The following is a 19,848-nucleotide window of genomic DNA, read 5'->3' on the forward strand; positions in this document are numbered from 1 at the left end:
CTGCATAACTCTGCTTTCCTGTCTGGATAAAGTTTTTGTGTTACCCATGTTCCAGGCATCAGTTTTCAGCCCAGTCCCATCAGATGTAGTCACTAAAGGGTGTAGTGACTTGCCCTTAATATGCAGCACCCTACAGGAAGTACTGGACTGTGTAGTTAAGACAGTGTTGTGTGTGTGTGTGTGTGTAGGTGGGGGAGGCATGTGCACTCAGTCATGTCAGACTCTTGTGATCCCATGGACTCCAACTCTTGCGTTCCCATGGACTGTAGCCCATCAAGCTCTTTTGTCCATGGGATTCTCCAGGCAAGAATACTGGATTGAGTTGGCAGTTCCTCTTCCATGGGATCTTCCCAACCTAGGGATGGAACCCATAACTCTCGTGTCTTCCTGCGTTGGCAGGCAGATTTTTTAACACTACACCACCTGGGAAGCCCTTAGACAGTGTTGCTTGCATTTTGTTTTCAGTTGCTCAGTTATGTCTGACTTTTTGCAACCCCATGACTGTAGCATGCAAGTCTTCCCTGTCCTTCACCATCTCCTGGAGCTTGCTCAAACTCATGTCCGTTGAGTTGGTGTTGCCATTCAATCATCTCATCCTCTGTGGTCCCCTTATCCTCCTGCCCTCAAACTTTCCCAGCATAAGGGTCTTTTCTAATGAGTTGGCTCTTTGCATCAGGTGGCCAAAGTATTGGAGTTTCAGCTTCAGCATCAGTCCTTCCAATGAATATTCAGGACTGATTTCCTTTAGGATTGACTGGTTTGATCTCCTTGCTGTCCAAGGAACTCTCAAGAGCCTCCTCCAACACCACAGTTCTAAAGCATCAATTCTACAGTGCTCAGCCTTATTTATGGTACAACTCTCATATCCATACTTGACTACTAGAAAAATCATAGCTTTGACTATATGGACCTTTGTTGGCAAAGTAATGTCTCTGCTTTTTAATATGCTTTCTAGGTTTGTCATTGCTTTTGTTCCAAGGAGCAAGTATCTTTTAACTTCATGGCTGCAGTCACCATCTGCAGTGGTTTTAGAGCCCAAGAAAATAAAGTCTGTCACTGTTTCCATTGTTTCCCCATACATTTGCCATGAAGTGATGGGACCCAATACCATGATCTTCATTTTTTGAATGTTGAGTTTTAAGCCAGCTATTTCACTCCCCTCTTTCACCTTCATCAAGAGGCCCTTTAGTTCCTCTTTACTTTCTGCCATAGGGGTGGTGTCATCTGCATATCTGAAATTATTGATATTTCTCCCAGAAATCTTGATTCCAGCTTGTGCTTCATCCAGCCCAGTATTTCTCATGATGTACTCTGCATGTAAGTTAAATTAACAGGGTGATAATATACAGCCTTGATGTACTCCTTTCCCAATTTGGAACCAATCCATTGTTCCATATCCAGTTTGAACTGTTGCTTCTTGACCTGCATACAGGTTTCTCAGGATGTAGGTAAGTGGTCTGGCATTCCCATCTCTTGAAGAATTTTCCAGTTTGTTGTGATCCGCTCAGTCAAAGACTTTAACGTAGTCAATGAATCAGAAGTAGATGTTTTTCTGAAATTCTCTTGCTTTTTCTATGATCCAAAGAAATGTTGGAAATTTGATCTCTGGTTCCTCTGCCTTTTCTAAATCCAGCTTGAACATCTGGAAGTTCTTGGTTCATGTACTGTTGAAGCCTAGCTTGGAGAATTTTGAGCATTACTTTGCTAGCATGTGAAATGAGTGTAATTGTGCGGTAGTTTGAACATTCTTTGACATTGACTTTCTTTAGGATTGGAATGAAAAATATCTTTTTCCAGTCCTGTGGCCGCTGCATAGTTTTCCAAATGTGCTGCCATATTGAGTGCAGCACTTTAACAACATTATCTTTTAGGATTTGAAAAAGCTCAGCTGACATTCTGTCACCTCCACTAGTTTTGTTCATAGTGATGTTTTCCAAGACCCACTTGACTTCGCACTCCAGGATGACTGGCTCTAGGTGAGTGATCATACCATCGTAGTTATCTGGGTCATTAAGATCTTTTTTTGTATAGTTCTGTTTATTCTTGCTACCTCTTCTTAATATCTTCTTCTTCTGTTAAGCCTATACAATTTCTGTCCTTTATTGTGCCCATCTTTGCATGAAATGTTCCCTTGATATCTCTAATTTTCTTGAAGAGATGTTTCTTGCTGCTAAAGCAAAATTTGATGAGCTTAACACAGTAAGACTTTATTTCTTGTCAGCACAACAGGATAATGCAAGTGTTCCTGGTCATGTAGCTCTCCCATAATTGGGGTGATACTGGGGCCAAGGCTCCTTCCGTCTCTGGCTCTGCCATCTCTAGCACACAGCTTCCCCCATCACTGCGTTTTTCTGCATCAAGCCATGGAAAGGAAAAGTTTATCAAATATTGTGCAGAAAGCATTTTATGTGCTAAGTCCATCAAGTCTCACTTTCTCGGGGCACACCCAAATGGAAAGTTGGCTGGAAAATGTGATCTATGTGGCCAAGAAGAAAGGGAAAACTTAGCTAGCAGTATTTGCCACAGGAAATATTTTAACAGCCATGAAGCTACTGTACCCACATGCATATTGGGGAGACTTAGTGGGCAGCACTCTCGAAAACAAGGACAATAATCAATGAGTTTTTAAATTGAAGCTTGTATTGAAACATACAAAATTTAGTATGTTTCAGATGTTGCTCTAAGTGTTTTTCAAATAATAACTCTTTAATCCTTATACAGCCCTATGGAGTAGTCCTGTTATTGTCCTCATTTACAGATGGGGAAACTGAGGCACAGACTAGCTAAGCAGATTACTCTAGGTAATAGCACCAGTAAATGACAAGAGTGAGGATTTGAATCTAGACATCCTGGCTTCAGAGCCTGTGTCTTACCACTGTGCCTCATGGACTCCGGCATCATCCCCACTGTGATTCTTTCATGAGAATAAAATTTTTTATTGATAAGGAAATTGGGTGTCTTAGTACAGCCCCCTGAAGAAAGACAGTATTCTTCCCATTTTATAGATTGTGCAATACACTTCACAGAAATCGATGAGCCTCCCCACATTACAACCGGCAGGGCAGTAAATTGCCCCTTTGGGAAGAATGAATTTTCTCATGGCCACACCTGGGCTTTGCGGGTGGGTCTTTGAGTGTGCTCCCCTCAGAGAGCATTTGGTGCTACTCTTATGGGAAAACTGTGAATATCTGAGGCAAAAGACTTGTTTAATTCAAGAAGAGCAAGGGAAGACTATGAATTAACTTCAGCTCTTGTAAAAGTCAAGCTGTCAGGAAGTCTTCAGCATGGTGTGAATTAATAGCACAAATACCAAGAGTCTTCCCTGTCAGGTAATGCCAGCAACCACTTGTATCAAGGAGTGCAGTGAATGTTAGAAAATCCTTCTTATGACTCAAGTTTACTTATTGTTGAAAAATAATACATGGAGCTGTTGATGTGACCTTCATACTCCTTTATGAGTGAAGGTTACAGAGAGTGTTAAAGAATATTCCACAGCAGTGATCTGACCTTTATACTCAGGTATCGGTCTATGAACAATACCTAAAGATCTGTCTTTTAAATTTTTGTGTGTTTTTTTTTTTTTTTTTTTTTGCCTTGAGTTTTTGATGTTATCAAATTCATCATAGGATTTTTAAAAATGTAAAGCAAAAAAATTGAGGACAGTATCTCTGCTTTAGCAATTCAATTACACTTAGATAATTCTATAATTTTAGCTGTTCTTTATTTTTGACTTGTTGACTATCGTAATCCATTCAGACTGCTCTAACAAACTATCATAGACTGAGTAGCTCATAAACAACAAGTATTTATTTCTCTGGAGGCTGGAAGTCCAAGATCAAGACACTGGCAGATGTGGTGTCTGGTGAGAGCTGTCTGTATGGTTGATGGATGGCTGTCTTCTTGTTGCGTCCTCACAAGTTTGAAGGAGTGAAGGCACTCTCTGTGGTCCCTTTTGTGAAGGCACTAATCTCATTCATGAAGGCTTCACCCTCAGAACCTAGTCATCTCTTTAAATGACTTCACTTTCTAATGCCATCACACTGAGGGTTAGTTTCTGAATTTGAATTTAGAATTTCAGGGGGAATATATGAATTTTGAGGGGACACAAGCATTCGGACCACAAAATTGATCTTTTTATTTAAGTTCCAAGATCATGTATCTGATCTTTTTGGATTAAACTCTCTTAAAATGTTTTTACTCTTCCACAATTTTTAAAATAAAAAATTGAAAACAAAACCAATGGGTATGAGATATATTTATTCCAATGTAACTTTTCATATTTCTATATATTATCCTTTTATCTATACCTAAACTAGAAATCACAATATTTTAAGAGTACCTTGAAATTTAGAGATGAATTTCATAACATCTTCTTATTTAATATATTCACCACAGCTACGGGAAGTGAATATAATTATAATCTGATTTTATACATAAGACAGAGGCCCCGAGAGGGACTTGTCTGTGTCCCACAGCACACAGGGGACAGCTTGAGGTTCAGGTTTTTCACAAGGACTCAGTGTCTCTGCTTTCCTGCCTCTTCCTGTTGGCAGAGAGTTAATGTGAATATTTCCACTGAGATGTGGTCAGGTGGAGTCAGTATAGCAGAGAAGAGCCTTCTGCCTGTTCCCAGAAATCTACTAGACATCCTAGTCTCCTCAGAGGAATGTCAACTTCATGATAGCTCTTTGGGTTAGTGTTACTGTCTTTCTTTTAATAGATGAAAAGCCCTGAAATTTAGAAAGATGACATGACTTACACAAGGGTTCATAGTTTATAACAGTAAAATTAGAGTTCAAGCTTCAATTCATTTAGACCAAAATTCTGTGCTTTCCCTGTATATCTTCCAAAATAAAACTTTTGTTTCAAATACTGTGTGTGCTTGTGTGGTAGTCACTCAGTTGTGTCTGACTCTTTGTGACCCCATGGGTTGTAGTCCATTAGGCTCCCCTGTTTGTGGAATTCTCCAGGCAAGAATACTGAAGTGGGTTGCCATTCTCTTCTCCAGAGGATCTTCCTGACCGAGGAATTGAACCCAGGTCTCCTGCACTGCATGAAGATTCTTCACAGTTTGAGCCAGCAGGAAAGTCCACCTACCTTCATTGAGTTAAACAGCAAATCTTAGATAACTAGGCGCTGGTACTGGCCTGTGCCTTAACCAGTACTTGAATAAGGAGAAGTTGGTCATTAGCATGGGCTTGTGTTGAGGTGGTATATGTGCATTGTTGGAACAGGCGGGTGTGTTAATGTCCACTTTGTAATCCTTAACACCTGCACCTGAATTTTCCTGGTAGATGTGTTCCAGTGCTTTCAGATGAGATTGTTCCCATCTCTGTTTCAGACTGATGCTCTTGGCCTGATAGTCCATACTTGATTTTCTATATGTATTTATTTATTGTGGTCTTTCATAAGAAGTAATTTGGAAGTTTATTCATAAAATAGTGATTGATTCTTATGTAAGAAGCAGTTATTTTCTTCCAACAATGAGATCCTGAAAACAAGACCTATGACCTATTTATTACTTGGCCTTGAATCAAACAATTATCTTTTCTCTGAGACCTTGAAACAATGCCTTTATTTCTGTAAGAAGCCAAGCTAACAGTTAAGTAAATCTAGACATTTGCACTTAAATCTTTATAAAATGAATTTTCCTGAGTAAGGAAAGAATATGAGATCACTGAGCATTTTTTTCTTCTTTGGGTTCTGCTTAGTAAGAATGTTGAATTTTTATTTACATGTTTATTTACTTTTATTTGTATTGACTTACTGATGAAAAAGTGAATCCTAGGTTAGTTCTGTTGACATGTTGGTCTTGAAGTAACATAATTAAAAAAATAAATGAATTAACCATCTTTTTTCATTTTTTTTGTAGAACTTCATTTTTTTAAATAGAACTATATATGAAAACAGCTTTACTTGGAAAAAATATATTTTATGTGATGGCATATTATTGGCCCTTTTACTGTGAGGCTGTGTGGCTTGAATGCGTCCCAACTTCTCACTCCCGTGTCATGGACAGTTTCTTTTTCCCCGGTATTATTTACACATATCTTTACTGTCAAGCTGCTAAATGATCCCCTTGCATGAGGTCTGGCTCACTGCTCTTCCCCCCAGGCTGAAGTCGACTTGCCAAAGTCCTGCTTGGCTGGCTGACCCTGCTCAGCAGCCCAGGAATAATATTTTGCCAACTGTTGGGGCCATTGCTATAAAGACCAGGGCAAATGCCCCTGTGAGCTTGCTCAGGAGCCCACAAACCCAACAGTAGTGGTGGGGATACCTGCTGGGGGGCAGCCCAACAGAAAGGTCCTCTTCACACACTAATCCCGACTGGAAGCAACTGCCAATGAGGCATGCCTCAAACATCTATTTATTGAGACTCACAGTCATGCATTTGCTTTTCTTTAGCTGCGTCACAGGTCATGCAAGGAAGATTAGCAATAGGGTGCAGTGCTGTACCCATCTTTCTAGTGAAGATTTCACATCACATAGTCATATCATGTATAATATCATATGTCATATTAAGATCTGTTGCCCAAGTTCCACAGCGAGTGTTGAGCAGAACCAGGATCAGAATTTAGGTCTTTTAATTGAGTGCCCTAAAGTCACTTTTAAAAAATGATAGGATGTAAATCAAACATTTCTAATAGATTTTATCTTGTAGAGAAGTTTTAGGTTCACAGCAAAATTGAATGAAAGTAGTTTCCCCTGTTCATACCTGGTGTGTGTGTGTGTGTGTGTGTGTGTGTGTGTGTGTGTGTGTGTGTGTGTTAGTTACTCAGCCCTGTGCCACTCTCTGTGACCCCATGGACTTTAGCCCACCAGACTCCTCTGTCCTTAGAATTCTCCAGGTAAGAATTATGGAATAGGTAGCCATTTCCTTCTCCAGTCACACATGTATAGCCTTCCTTAATATGCGCAGCAGACCAGAGAGGTAGATTTGCACGACTGGTGAATCTATACTGATACATCATCACCCAGAGTCTATAGTTTAGAGTTCATGCTTGGTGTTGTACATTCTGTAGGTTTTGACAGACGTATGAGATGTATTCGCCATTTTATCGATAGTATTACATGAAATAGTTATGAATTTTTAAAAGAGGGTCAAAAAGGGGCTTCTGATTTGAAGCCTAGTGACTCTTCCATTCACTGCAGCTTCCCCAGCCTTCCCAGGAGTGGGAAGGGAAGGCCCAGAGATGAACAGCTGTGGATGGACTGCCATAGAGAGGCTTTGTGCAGAGGCCTGTGGGTCACACACCGGGCTGTTACAAACCTCTAACATCCTCTAGGTTTTGAACAACACTGGATGTAAGATATGATCACCCTTTTAAATTTTGTCACATGTCCATAGTGCTAAATCATTAGGCAGTTTCCATAGAGACGCCCAAGAGCAAAGTGTGGAATGTGAAAGGAAGAGTTCATCACAGAGGCAGGATCATATAGGGCTTCTGAGTACAGGCTGTGGAATCAAAGTGCTTGCATTTCGCTCTTGATTCTGCTGCACACCAGCAGTGAAACGTTAGCCACATTGTTCTGCTGCGCGGAGCCTCAGTGTTTCCATCTGTAAAATGAGGCTGTGGCACCTCCCTGTTCCAGGTTCCTGGGGCTGCCACAGCAAAGTCCTGCAAACTGGGGTGGCTTCAAACAACTGAAGTGTCTCCTTCACACTTCTGGAGGCTGGAAGTCTGAGATCGAGGTGTTGGCCACGATGCCTCTGAAACCTGAAGGGGAGAATCTGCTCTTCCTTTTCCCTGGCTTCTGGTGGTTTCCTAGAAATCTGGCGTCTCTTGGCTTTCCACTCTATCACTTCAGACTTTGCCTTTGTCACCACATGGCATTGTCCTTTCATGTATTTGTGTCTCTTTTCTTCTCCTGTTCTTGTAAACAAGTCATATTGGATTAGAGCCCACTCTAACTAATTATAATGCCATTTCAACTTGATTATACCTTCAAAGACCCTGTTTCCAAATAAGGTCACATTCCTAGGTTCTATGAATTCAGATTTCAACATATTTTTTTTGAGGGGGTAACATACATCAACTCATAATCCTACCACCTAGATTTGATGTGATGAAATAATGTGCATAAAACACATGTCCATCTAGACACTCTGTGTTTTCCATCATCATCAAATCCATTCAGTTAGCAAATATATATATAGTACCCATCAAAGACCACATCAGGTGACAGATTAAAAAAAATTATTTATTTTGGCTGCACTGGGCCTTTGCTGCTGCTCACAGGCTTTATCTAGTTGTGTGGAGCAGGGGCTACTTTCCTGTTGCAGAGCACAGGCTTCAGGGTGCAGGCTCACTAGTTGTGGCATGTGGGCTTTGTCCGCCTGTGGCATGTAGGATCGTCCCAGTCCAGGCATAGAACCTGTGTCCTCTGCATTGGCAGGCAGATTCCCAACCACTGGACCACCAGGGAAGCCTACCCTGCAGACTTGATCCATTCAGTAAGATGCAGAGGAGCACAAGAGACCCAGGAAGGACTGGCTCCCGAAAGGGACAAGATCTCATCTAGGGATTCTAGGAAGGGTTCTGTAAGGAAATTATATTGAAGAACAGGATCAAAAATAAAGAAAAAATAGATCAAGGGTTGACCAGAAGAGGAATGTGGGATAGAAAGTTCCATGCAGAAAGCAGAGACTGAGCAATGTCAGGTTGTGATATTTGACAGTCCAGAGAGGCTTAAGAGCATTGAATGAGGAGCTGAGGGCAGACAATGAGATTGGAGCGTGGGCAGGGCAGATCCCACGGGACCTAGTAGGGTCTATTAAAGATTTTGATCTGCATACTAAGACTGATGGGAAACCACTGAAGGGCTTTAAGTGGTAGAAATGGAACTGTTTATTAGAATAATAAAACTCCTGTTTAGAATATTGACAATCAAGAGGAATTTTCCATGTGTAGTTATGTCTACAAATAAGGCAATGAAGAGGCTTACATCATTTGCGTTAGAGCCCATATTTACTTTGAGAAATTTCTGATTAGCTAAGAGAGTAGAAGAAATTCTCTTCAAATATTGTTAAAACATAGTAAATCATTTTAAGAAATAAACATTGGTATTTGAAGAAATTCTTTTTACAACTTAGAGATACGATTTAGGTTAATAAATTACTATCCAATCATATTTTTCCTCCAAATGAGCTAAGCATCTTACTATAGGCAAAGGGCAGTAGTAGACCCTGCTAGAATTACTTAGATATCCCATATACTCAGATTTTAATTATATATTAAGTCATGAATGTGTCTACTTTTATGGAATAAATTTTTTATGATGACATATTAAAACATGTCCCATTGTGCTTTGATTACTTTGGATGCATACAGTTTAATCAGATCCAGATGACATTTTTGTTGTTCCTAAAGGAAATTGAAATAAAGAATTAGTCTCCTCCCTTTTGTCTGTCTAATCTGTCTGTTCATTTGGTTTGAGTAATTCGAGGCATGGAGTAATTAATTATCTTCCATTCTTACAGAGTACTCACCAGTCATTCCTCTGCAGAGTCTATGTTATTATTTTGCTTCCTCCATTGAACAGATGGTTGTCACAGTTCCTTGAAATGGAGGATAAGTATTTGTCTCAATTTTGTATTTTAGTTTTCAGTCTTCATCAGAAACCTGTGACTGCCAGTTGAACTGATTGTGGTTCAATCTATTCCCTGAAGATTCCCAAAGATTATTCAGCAGGGAAAACTGTTTGTTGTTGGCACCCCCAAGAGAACATGGGATCTTGGGTCCTCCACAGCAGGTATCCATGGTCCCAAGAACTATCAATGAGAAGGCATGCCATTTAGGTATTAATGATGGTAAATGTTTGAGGAGCAGGTTGTCACCTAGAGGCCATGTACTGAGGGCACAGGACTTTTTAAAATTTTATTTTTGAAAAAAAAAAAAAATTTTATTTTTGGACTGTGTTGCCAAACAGTGGCCCAAAATCTGTAATACTGGCTTTCTCACACCCCACTGAGTCTTTTTATAGTCTTAATAATTTGATAATTACAACTGATTTTTTAAAGTTACAGACATACAGCCTTAGAGGGTCCTATTATTAATGTAGATAAGCCTTTGATGTATATTTCTATATTTGATATATAGTCACTTTTGGTAGTGTAAGTGGACATGTGTTTGTCATCATTGTGCCCAAAATAATTTCTGTGAAAATACAAGATTCAATCACATTTGAACAACCCGTTTTGGCTTTGTTATTACACATATTAAGTGTCAGACTTATACAGTCATACCTATCCATCAGCCCTTGAGAAAGAAAACTGATGTTTTTGAAACAAAATCCTGAAGTCACTGTCTGCATGTCACATAGCCAGTTATGGGTGTGAAGAAGTCACTCACAGCATTGCTTATAAAGCTGTGACTCATGTGGTCCAGAGCAGGCTACATTTAAAGAATAAGAGCCTAAGTAAATCTTTATTAATATTTCTCCCATTTAAGAAATCCAAGTACTTGTCCACACAAATTCTTAGGGTTCTTTCTATTCTTCAGTAGCCTGAACCTTTTGATAGCTTCTGACCTCCCTCCTGCCCACTTCACCCCAGAAAAATCTTTTTTCTCATCTGTGAAAATCTTTTTTCTCATCTTGTCTTTATCATTCAATTCTTCCTTTCATTGTGCCTTCCTGTGTGGTCCCTCATATTGTGTTGTGTACCCTCCTCACCACAAATGCCCCATTGGACATTTGTCATTATTCTCAGAAAAGCAGAGTAAAGGTTGGGGCGGGGAGGCTGAACAATAAATGCCTTAATTTTCTTTACAGATAGAGGGAAGAGAAGAAGGCTGCAAAACTCCAGGTGTAAATGATTACCTCTGAAATAAATAGGTACAGGTGTTAACTTCAAAATTCTAACCAGTCCATTCCTAATGTGTTCTATAGGAATATTGGAGCCAGAAGGGATGACAGACACCAGGGAGGAAATGGAAATTCTCGTAGGTAAAATGACCCACACAGGCTTGTACATTTATTTACTTGCAGATCTAAGACTAGAACCTTAGCTTCTCGACTGATCACTCTTACTGTGATTATTCAAAATAGTTATTTGAAGACTTTTCAGTCATGTGCACGCACACTAGACTTGACGGTTGTGTGTATGCAAGTACAGAATAGCAAGCAAACCTTTGGCATGATTTGGGAATCATAAAGGTCTCTGATACTGACCGTGGGCGAAACAGTGCTATGGTGGACAAATCCTTTCGTGCACATTACCTTACAAGGCCTCACAATATTCCTCTTAGGTAAGCTGACAGATAATATTAACCTTATTTCACTGGTGAGATACTGAGGATCAGGGATGCTATGTGACCTGTTCCTAGTCCCATTGCTGGGTAGGTGACTAGCCACAACTAACTTCCAGATCTCTTGACTACTTGTGATCTATGTTCAACCTTTCTGAAATATTCTATTTATAGACACATGCACACACACATGATTCCTGTTGTATCAACTCTCATAGTGTATGGTGGATAGAACTTTACAGGATCTTCCTGTCTTCTTTGGGTAGAAAAGACCATACTGCCTATCCATACATGCTTTTATGTGCTCCCTTGCTCAGTCGTGTTTGACTCTGCGACCCCATGGACCATGGCCTGACAGGCTCCTCTGTCCAAAGGATTCTCTAGGCAGGAATACCAGAGTGGGTTGCATGCCCTTTTCCAGGGAATCTTCCTGACCCACGGATCAAACCCAGGTCTCCTGCATCACAGACAGATTCTTTACCATCTGAGCCGCTAGGAAAGCCTATGCTGCTGCTGCTGCTGCTGCTAAGTCACTTCAGTCGTGTCCGACTCTGTGCGACCCCATAGACGGCAGCCCACCAGGCTCCCCCGTCCCTGGGATTCTCCAGGCAAGAACACTGGAGTGGGTTGCCATTTCCTTCTCCAAGGGAAGCCTATAGGGGGAAATAAATCAATGACTCTTATCATTAAACACATTTAATGGTAAACTATTTCTTTATTTTTAAATAATTGGATATGAAGAATGAATGGCCTCATTTTAAATAAGAAAAATGTTCATCCTCTTTTAATTTGCTTAAATTGTTTCTACCTTTTCTTCCGGCGCTGCTCACAGATGGTTAAAAGTCTCTGCAGAAGCAAGTCTGAGTGATCATATTCTTCTTCTTTCCCCTTTTGTCCCTTTTTGCAGCTGTCTCTCTCTGAACTTGAAGCGATGAGATCACCTTCTGGTTCCTTTCATTGGTGTTATTCAGGTTAGCAGAAAATTCTGCCTCCTTCATCTGTCAGGAGCTTCAGTCTTTTGCTTTCTTTGAAATCTGACCTCTGAACAAGGCTGTAACATCCAGAAAAATAGTAGCTGAATTGATTTATTTCAGATTGTTGCTATGGTGATTCCCTACTGATATAGAGAGAAAATGAAGAAGGGAAAAGAATGTGTTGCAGAGAACAGTGGAGAAGCTGGTCAGACTGAGGAGAAGACATTCAGGGCTGTGGAGGGCATCTATGGCCCATCTCTTCATAGTTAGAGTCATCTGCATCCTTAGTTTAGTGTTAATTCATCTAGATTGATCACATACAACCCGTGTGCTTTTCAGAAGAAGCAGTGAATTGTTTCTATTATGTGGGTAGGAAAGAATTTGTATCTGTAAGCAACCTTAAAAGTTCCAAAGATTTTTTTTTTTCTTCAGGAATAGTGAATATGAATTGTAAAAGAAATTTTTGTGACAGGCAACATTTTGATTCTTGAAATAACTCTCAGGGTTATGCCTTATTAAATATGTTTTTTGAAATCATAGGAGAAAGACTTATTTGGGGAAAAAGATGAATAAATCCCTTTTTATAAGTTTAGTTTTTTCATTCATTTCTCCAACTTCCTATCCATTCTTTCATTTAACAAATATTTATTGATCCTTTATACAAGGCTCCACCTATATATGAATAAATTCAATAACTATTAATAGCTTTAACAGATACTCATTGGGTGTTAACCACATGCAAGACAGCATGGAGATTGATGTGGGATGCAAAGTGTGCCCAGAGTGATTAGAACCTGGGATAAGGTGGGTAGACTAGACCCACAACCACCACAATGCAGAATGTGATCATCAGAGCGATTGAGGAGCTATTAATATTTCTGCCTCAAGGAAGGCTACATGAAGGATATATTTGGGAGAAAATAGGGTAAGTAGGATCTTGATGGGTGTGTGGAGGTGGGATGGACAGAAGAAGGATGTGAGGGAGATGCATACTATTGTGATTAAAAAGGGTCAGTTACATTGGCCCCCTTCAGCTGTGGAGGTTGATGATGTTTGTAGAAACCCTCCTCACTATCCACTTACATTACGGGATTGGCCTTGGGAAGGCAGAACTTCAACTTGAAATGTGAAACAGTTGGGACGAAAGGAAAGCAAGGGTGGAAAATAAAAAAAGAACCAGATGCTGGCTCTACCTTGAAGATACGGCAAATTGATGCCATTGGTTTGAGCAGAGTTGAGGTTGGGAAGCCTTTGGAAATAAACATTTAGATAAGCTCAAAATCGGAGCGTGGGGGAAGAAAAGGAGGAAGCAGACAAATGCAATAGAATAGAGTTCCACACCAGGTACAGCCACTCCTTTCACATCCCGGGTGCTGTTTTCCAACTTTCCTCCCCTACTGTGTGTGGCCCTTGAGGTTTTAGATTTCAGCCTTATGAAAGAATTGAGAACTGGTTCAAATGTATTCTTTTTAATGGCTGAGTATTGAATCAGTTCTAATGAGATGGATAAAACTGGAGCCCATTATACAGAGTGAAGTAAGCCAGAAAGATAAACACCAATACAGTATACTAACGCATATATATGGAATTTAGAAAGATGGTAACGATAACCCTATATGTAAGACAGAAAAATAGACACAGATGTACAGAACAGACTTTTGGACTCTATGGGAGAAGGCGAGGGTGGGGTGATCTGAGAGAACAGCATCGAAACATGTATATTATCAAGGGTGAAACAGATCGCCAGTCCAGGGTGGATGCACGAGACAAGTGCTCAGGGCTGGTGCACTGGGAAGACCCAGAAGGATGGGATGGGGAGGGAGGTGGGAGGGGGGTTCAGGATGGGGAACACATGTACATCCGTGGCTGATTCATGTCAATGTGTGGCAAAAACCACTACAATAATGTAAAGTAATTAGCCTCCAACTAATAAAAATAAATGGAAAAAAAAAAAAAGAAAGAATTGAGAGAGGTGAGTTCCACTCCTGCACTTCACGTGACAGGCTTCCCCTAACCCCACCCCCCACAGGGTTGATGCTACAGACAGTGAGGGGAAAAATCCGGAGTAACTCATGTTTTGAACCTGGCTCTGACGATACCTCTGTGTTTAACCTTGGACAAATCTTTTAACTTCTCAGGACTTCAGGTTTCTCATTTGTTATGATAATACAATCTTTCAGCCAAAACATTCATAAAAGCTTGATATTAGAAAGGACTGTAATGGCTTCAAAATATATTTTCAGGTGCATAAATAAAAGCCTCTGGCATGAAGGGAATATGTTAATTCTCACTTCATTAATTCACAGGGTATATAATTCTCACTAAGAATTTGTGTTTTCATCATATTTTTCAAATGAGATTAAACAGTCAAGGGCTGTCAGGGGGGCTTAACTTCCTAAGATTTCATTACTATTACAAATAAACTTTGAAGAATTGTCATAAATAATTAAAATTAATGTCAGTTAGTAAAATAAATAAAGGCCAAATCCCTGTTTCTCATGTAGAGTTTTTCAGCATCTGTGCATTAAGTAACATTCCTCATTCAGTCCCAGGATGTAGCCTTGAGAAAATTCTATTCATTTTTTCACATTTGTATAATTTCCCTTTAATATGTCGATATAGGATTTATGCTAAGTTTTACTAGAGTCAACATTCATAGCAAAATGAGGTTTCATCCTTTTAAGGATGGAGGAATAGACAGAAGCACTTGTTTCAATGAAAGGGACATGATTTATTTATTTGCTCCTGGAATTCAGACTGAGTTTAAAATATTCATTAAGGCATAAAGACTATCATTTCCAGAAGGTTGTACATCTAAGTCACTTCAGTTGTGCCCGATTCTTTGTGACTCTGTGGACTCTAGCCCATCAAGCTCTTTTGTCCGTGGGATTCTCTGGGCAAGAGTACTGGAGTGGGTTGCCATGCCCTCCTCCAGGATATCTTCCCCACCCCAGGACTAAACCTGAGTCTCCTGCATCAGCAGGCAGGTTCTTTACTACTAGCGCCACCTGGGAAGCATATATCAGTTGATGCTAAAGACTTTACTTTTCAATTGCTACCTTTGTTCCTCTCCTTCCTCATGGTGTCTCGAGACAAAATAATAGTTTGTATTTTCACTTTAAGGCAGAAAACACAGAAGATCTCCCAAGAACAAGGATCAGTTTTGTTGACGTATTGATCCTCTTTCTCAGAACTTTATGTACTTGTCAGGGGCCTGAGCTTGACCTAGATCTTGAAACATCCTAAAGCTGACTTTGTGACTTTAGACAATTCTCAAACTTTTCATTTTGGTGAAGGTTCGATTGGGAATGGGGGATTAAGGGGGGGTTGTAGCATAATAATTAATGACGTGAAATAATTACTATGATTGGATTTTTTGTCAACTGTCTCAGCTTATTCCAAGGTAACCAATATACAAATTCTGCACAAAGTCTTATCTGCGTTGATTTTTACATCTGAACCTCTCTCTCTGAAACTTGCTAAAAAGGGCATAAGATAAAGTTTCTAGGGATGCTGACTGAAGTGAAAGAGGTGTGAAACTGGAAAATTCATTTATGCCAGTGGTTTGGAAAATGTGGCTCCTGAACCAGCAGCATCTGCAGAACTTGGGCACTTGCTCAAAATGCAAATTCTTGGGCCACAGTCCAGACCTTCTGAATCAGAAGCTTTGTGTCTGCCAAACCTTCCAGGTGATTCAGATACACGCAAGATAACCGCTTGCAAACCATTCACTTATAGTGTTGTGCATATATTCTGTATGTTCACTTGGTGAACTAAATTTGAAAAGCATCCGACTATAGGAGGGGGCAGAAAAGGATGAGAGGGTTAGATAGCATCACTGGCTCAATGGACATGAATTTGAGCGCACTCCGGGAGCATACTCCGGGAGGATAGAGAAGCATGGTGTGCTGCAATCCATGAGGTCGCAGAGTCGGACATGACTTAGCGACTGAACAGTAACAATAGGAAAGTTAGATTACCTGACTATATTGTTGTGTTTATTCTTCACTTCCTGTTCTTGTTTTCCATGGTTCTGTAATTTGTATAACGAATCTTAAAACTTTATTTTTAGCTGCTAGGAATCTCACAGCCAAATCTCGTCTTGTGCAAGATCTCATGGTCTGTATCCTAGTTCTTTTATTTTCCACCCTATGGAAAATTTTCTGCCCTTTTGCCCCAATTTCCTTCTACAATTATGTTACATTTTGAATATTCTGAAAGGTCAGGTATTAAATAGCAACCTTGTTCCTTGGCATGAGTAATACATGAATATCCCTGATACCATGCCCTGGTTGGTGTCAGTTCTCAAATTGTTTGTTTTATGCAGAAAGTGAAAACTTCATTTGGGATATTCTTGAGAGAATCTGGAAAACATGTGCTTAAATAGCCAGGCTCATTTTATCTGATTGCTCCCACATACTGACATCTTTCTAGTGCAAAGTGATCCATTAGTTTAAATACATTGAAACTGAGAAGCCCTATTTGCCTCTTATAGGTGCTGTCTTTCCCTAATGGTAGTGAAATTTTTCATCAAGGACTCTCTTGCCATCAAAGTCTATTCTTTTTGACACTGCAAAATCACCTCTACCTAATGGCTTTATTAACACATTGAGAGCCAAATGTGATTGTAAAGAGGGGTTTTTCTTACAAGTGCTTTGAAGATGGAGAATGTCAAAGGTTTTGTAAAATTTTGGCTTTCAGGGAAATTCAGACACACAGCAACCACTCCTTCAGATTGCTAGATACATTTTGACAGGAGGGCCGTAATCAGCAAAGTCAGGCTGTAGCCTGATGTCAGCCATATAGTCTGGGCCACCAAGGCCCTGTTTTATTTCAGCTATGGATGGCACCTCTCACAGTTCTTAATTGTGTCAGATCTGTGAAACAAACATAAATATTTAGGGGAAGACTCACCCTCCTATATGTTTTGTAATGAAGCTTGTGAGCCCACTAAATAATTAAAATAAACAAATGAAGACTAATTTGCTTATCTTTAATTTTTTCCCAATCCACATTAGTTAATAATTTACAAGGTAAAAATGAATAGAAGATCAAAATGACTTCTCTTCAGGCTCTCGCATCAGCACGATTACAAAGATTTTGCCTTATTGACTGTTCATTTGTAGTAGAAATAACCCCAGAGAAAACAGTGTTCAATGTGAACCAGGCTTTAATAAAAGGAGCAGCAGACTCCGGAGGTTTATTTTTCTATTTCCATATAATCCCAGGATCATTTGTCTGGAGCTGTTTTTGAATTATTCATACCAACGGTAGCTCTTTCAGATCCTGGATGTGAATGGCTTCTATCATACAGTTTCACAGGCAGCATCTATTTTTGCTGGCATTTTAAAAATAGAACTTTTTTTTCCCCCTATTCCAGCTTGCTGTTGGGTGCTTCTGGGTGGGATTGTATTAGCAAAGCATTGAACATGAAGAGACTGTATTGGGGCTGATTCTAAGACTTCTCCAGGTAAAAGAGAAGGGAATGGAGAGCTAAGATTGGGGTGTAATATTCCTGAGAAATTATCCTTCTTTTGAACTCAGCTTTTGAAGGTCTCAGTACAGTCACCTGGTGTGTTGTTCGAGACACTGGAGTTAACATTTCTTCTCAATTCACTGCAATCTCAACTCAAGTGAATTGGATTGAAGGGATTTACTCTGCTGATCTTGTTGTTCTTATGCCCCATTTGACACCAAACTTTGAGTCTGTGCTTGCAAACTCTCAGAGAAAAACAATGCTCTCTAGGGAGGCCTCACAGGGCCGGGAGGTATAGCTGCTCCAAACCTCTCCAGTCTTCTCTCTCCACCCCTCCGCTCCCTTTATACCACAGCCGTTCCAAAGGCCTTTAAGTTATCCGTCCACCGGGATGATTCTTTTTCTTTCTCTCTGCTTTTTTTTTTGCAGTGGTCACATTTGCCTAGGGTGCCAGCATCCCTGCCCCCCCTCCAACTACACCCCCAATTCTCCCTGCCATTACCTCCTTCCTCACCCTCTGGACTTAGGTCACTGCTCAACTCCTCTTTCCCAGAACTTGTTGTGAATGCCTGGTCCCTGAGCCAGGGATTTAAGTGCTAGTCGTTTTGGGAAAGTGAGTCCATGAAGGCCTGGTAAGAAGGTGGGTAAGAGAGGGGAGTGAAGGAAGCCAGTGCAAGGTGTGTTAGAAGCAGTCTCCTGTGGGCTGCCCAGACTGGGGCCTGGGGGGAGCTGGGCGCCAGTGTGAAGTTGGCTCTCCTGGGGAGAAGCAAGCTGAAGGTGTCCTCTGGTTTCCGTCCATCACTGTCAGAGGGTGGCCTGGAGGCGCTGAACTCCTGTTAGCTCTGGTCTGTGCAAGGCTGGGGGAGAGAAGGTGGACGGTTGCTGATGCGTTCAGTAGGACACATAGGTGTATTCTGGAGTGTGGGAGGCAAGGGGCTGTGTGCTGGGCATCAGAGCGTGTACTGCATTGCCCCTCCATGTACACACACACATGTACATGGTGTGTGCTTCTGATTGTTGAGACCAAGAAAGTGCTTCTTCCTGGCCTCTGTGCTCTCCTCCTAGCACAGAGCCCAGCACACAGTAACCATGCCGTGAACACGTGTTGAAGCAGCACGTGTGGAATGGCGAAGTGACTCTATCAGACAGACCCGCCTCGAGGCTGGGTTTCTGATGCCTTCTCATGAGTTCACTCCGCCCAGCCTCACATCCTGCCCCTGCTTCTCCTCACTCAGTTCTCATGGGTCAGACAGAGTCCCGTGCATTGTCCCAGCAACTAGCCCTTTTATATCTCTACTTTTTAGAGGAATTTTGCAGTCAGTACAGCCCCCCGGGTGCCCACAGTCCATCGGGCCTCTTCCCGTGAGGTGGTGAATGCAGGGGAGCTCTGTGGAAAGGTGGTAAGGGTGGAGGCGGTTTAGTCTGGGTCATCTTCTACCTTCCTCCTCAAACACACTGACCTTGGATGGCAGGTACCCCAGAGCCCTAGTCTTTGTAAGGAGCACAACCTCTCTTCCAGCAAAACAGGGGGTTGGGGCCCCTTGACCGGAAACAGTAACCTCAGCCGGGTGCTGTGGGAGCCCACTGCCATCTGCTGGCCTTCCCTCAGCGCCAGCCTGCCCTGTGCTTTATGGCCGTGGGCCTTCTATCCTGCCTAGGGGCCTGGGCCTTCTAGTCGGGTCTGACTGGCTTGGCTTTGTCTGACAATTGCTGCAGCTGCCCACTCGATTTCTCTCACTAGCACATCCCCCCACGACATCCAGACTGCCTATGCCTCCTCACCTTCCACCTACTGTGCTGGCTACTCTCTTAGCTGCCTTCTCCCCCCACCAGCCGTCCTCTGGGGAGCTGCCTCTTCCAGGGCCATGGCCCGAAGGGAAATCAGTCAAGTCACTCGCATGCTAAGTCACTTCAGTCATGTCTGACTCTTTGTGACCCCGTGGACTGTAGCCCACCAGGCTCCTCTGTCCATGAGGTTCTCCAGGCAAGGATACTGGAGTGGTTTGTCATGCCCTTCTTACAAACCCGCACGAAACAGAGGTACTCAGACTAGATGAGTTTTAAGATTCCTTCCAAATCTCAGATTCAAATTTCTGTGACCCAAGGTGGTTCCCCTCACCCCTCCCAGTCATGGTTGCATAATTTCTAG

The sequence above is a fragment of the Cervus elaphus genome, chromosome 19 (assembly GCF_910594005.1).
Source record: "Cervus elaphus chromosome 19, mCerEla1.1, whole genome shotgun sequence".
Lineage (NCBI taxonomy): Eukaryota > Metazoa > Chordata > Mammalia > Artiodactyla > Cervidae > Cervus > Cervus elaphus.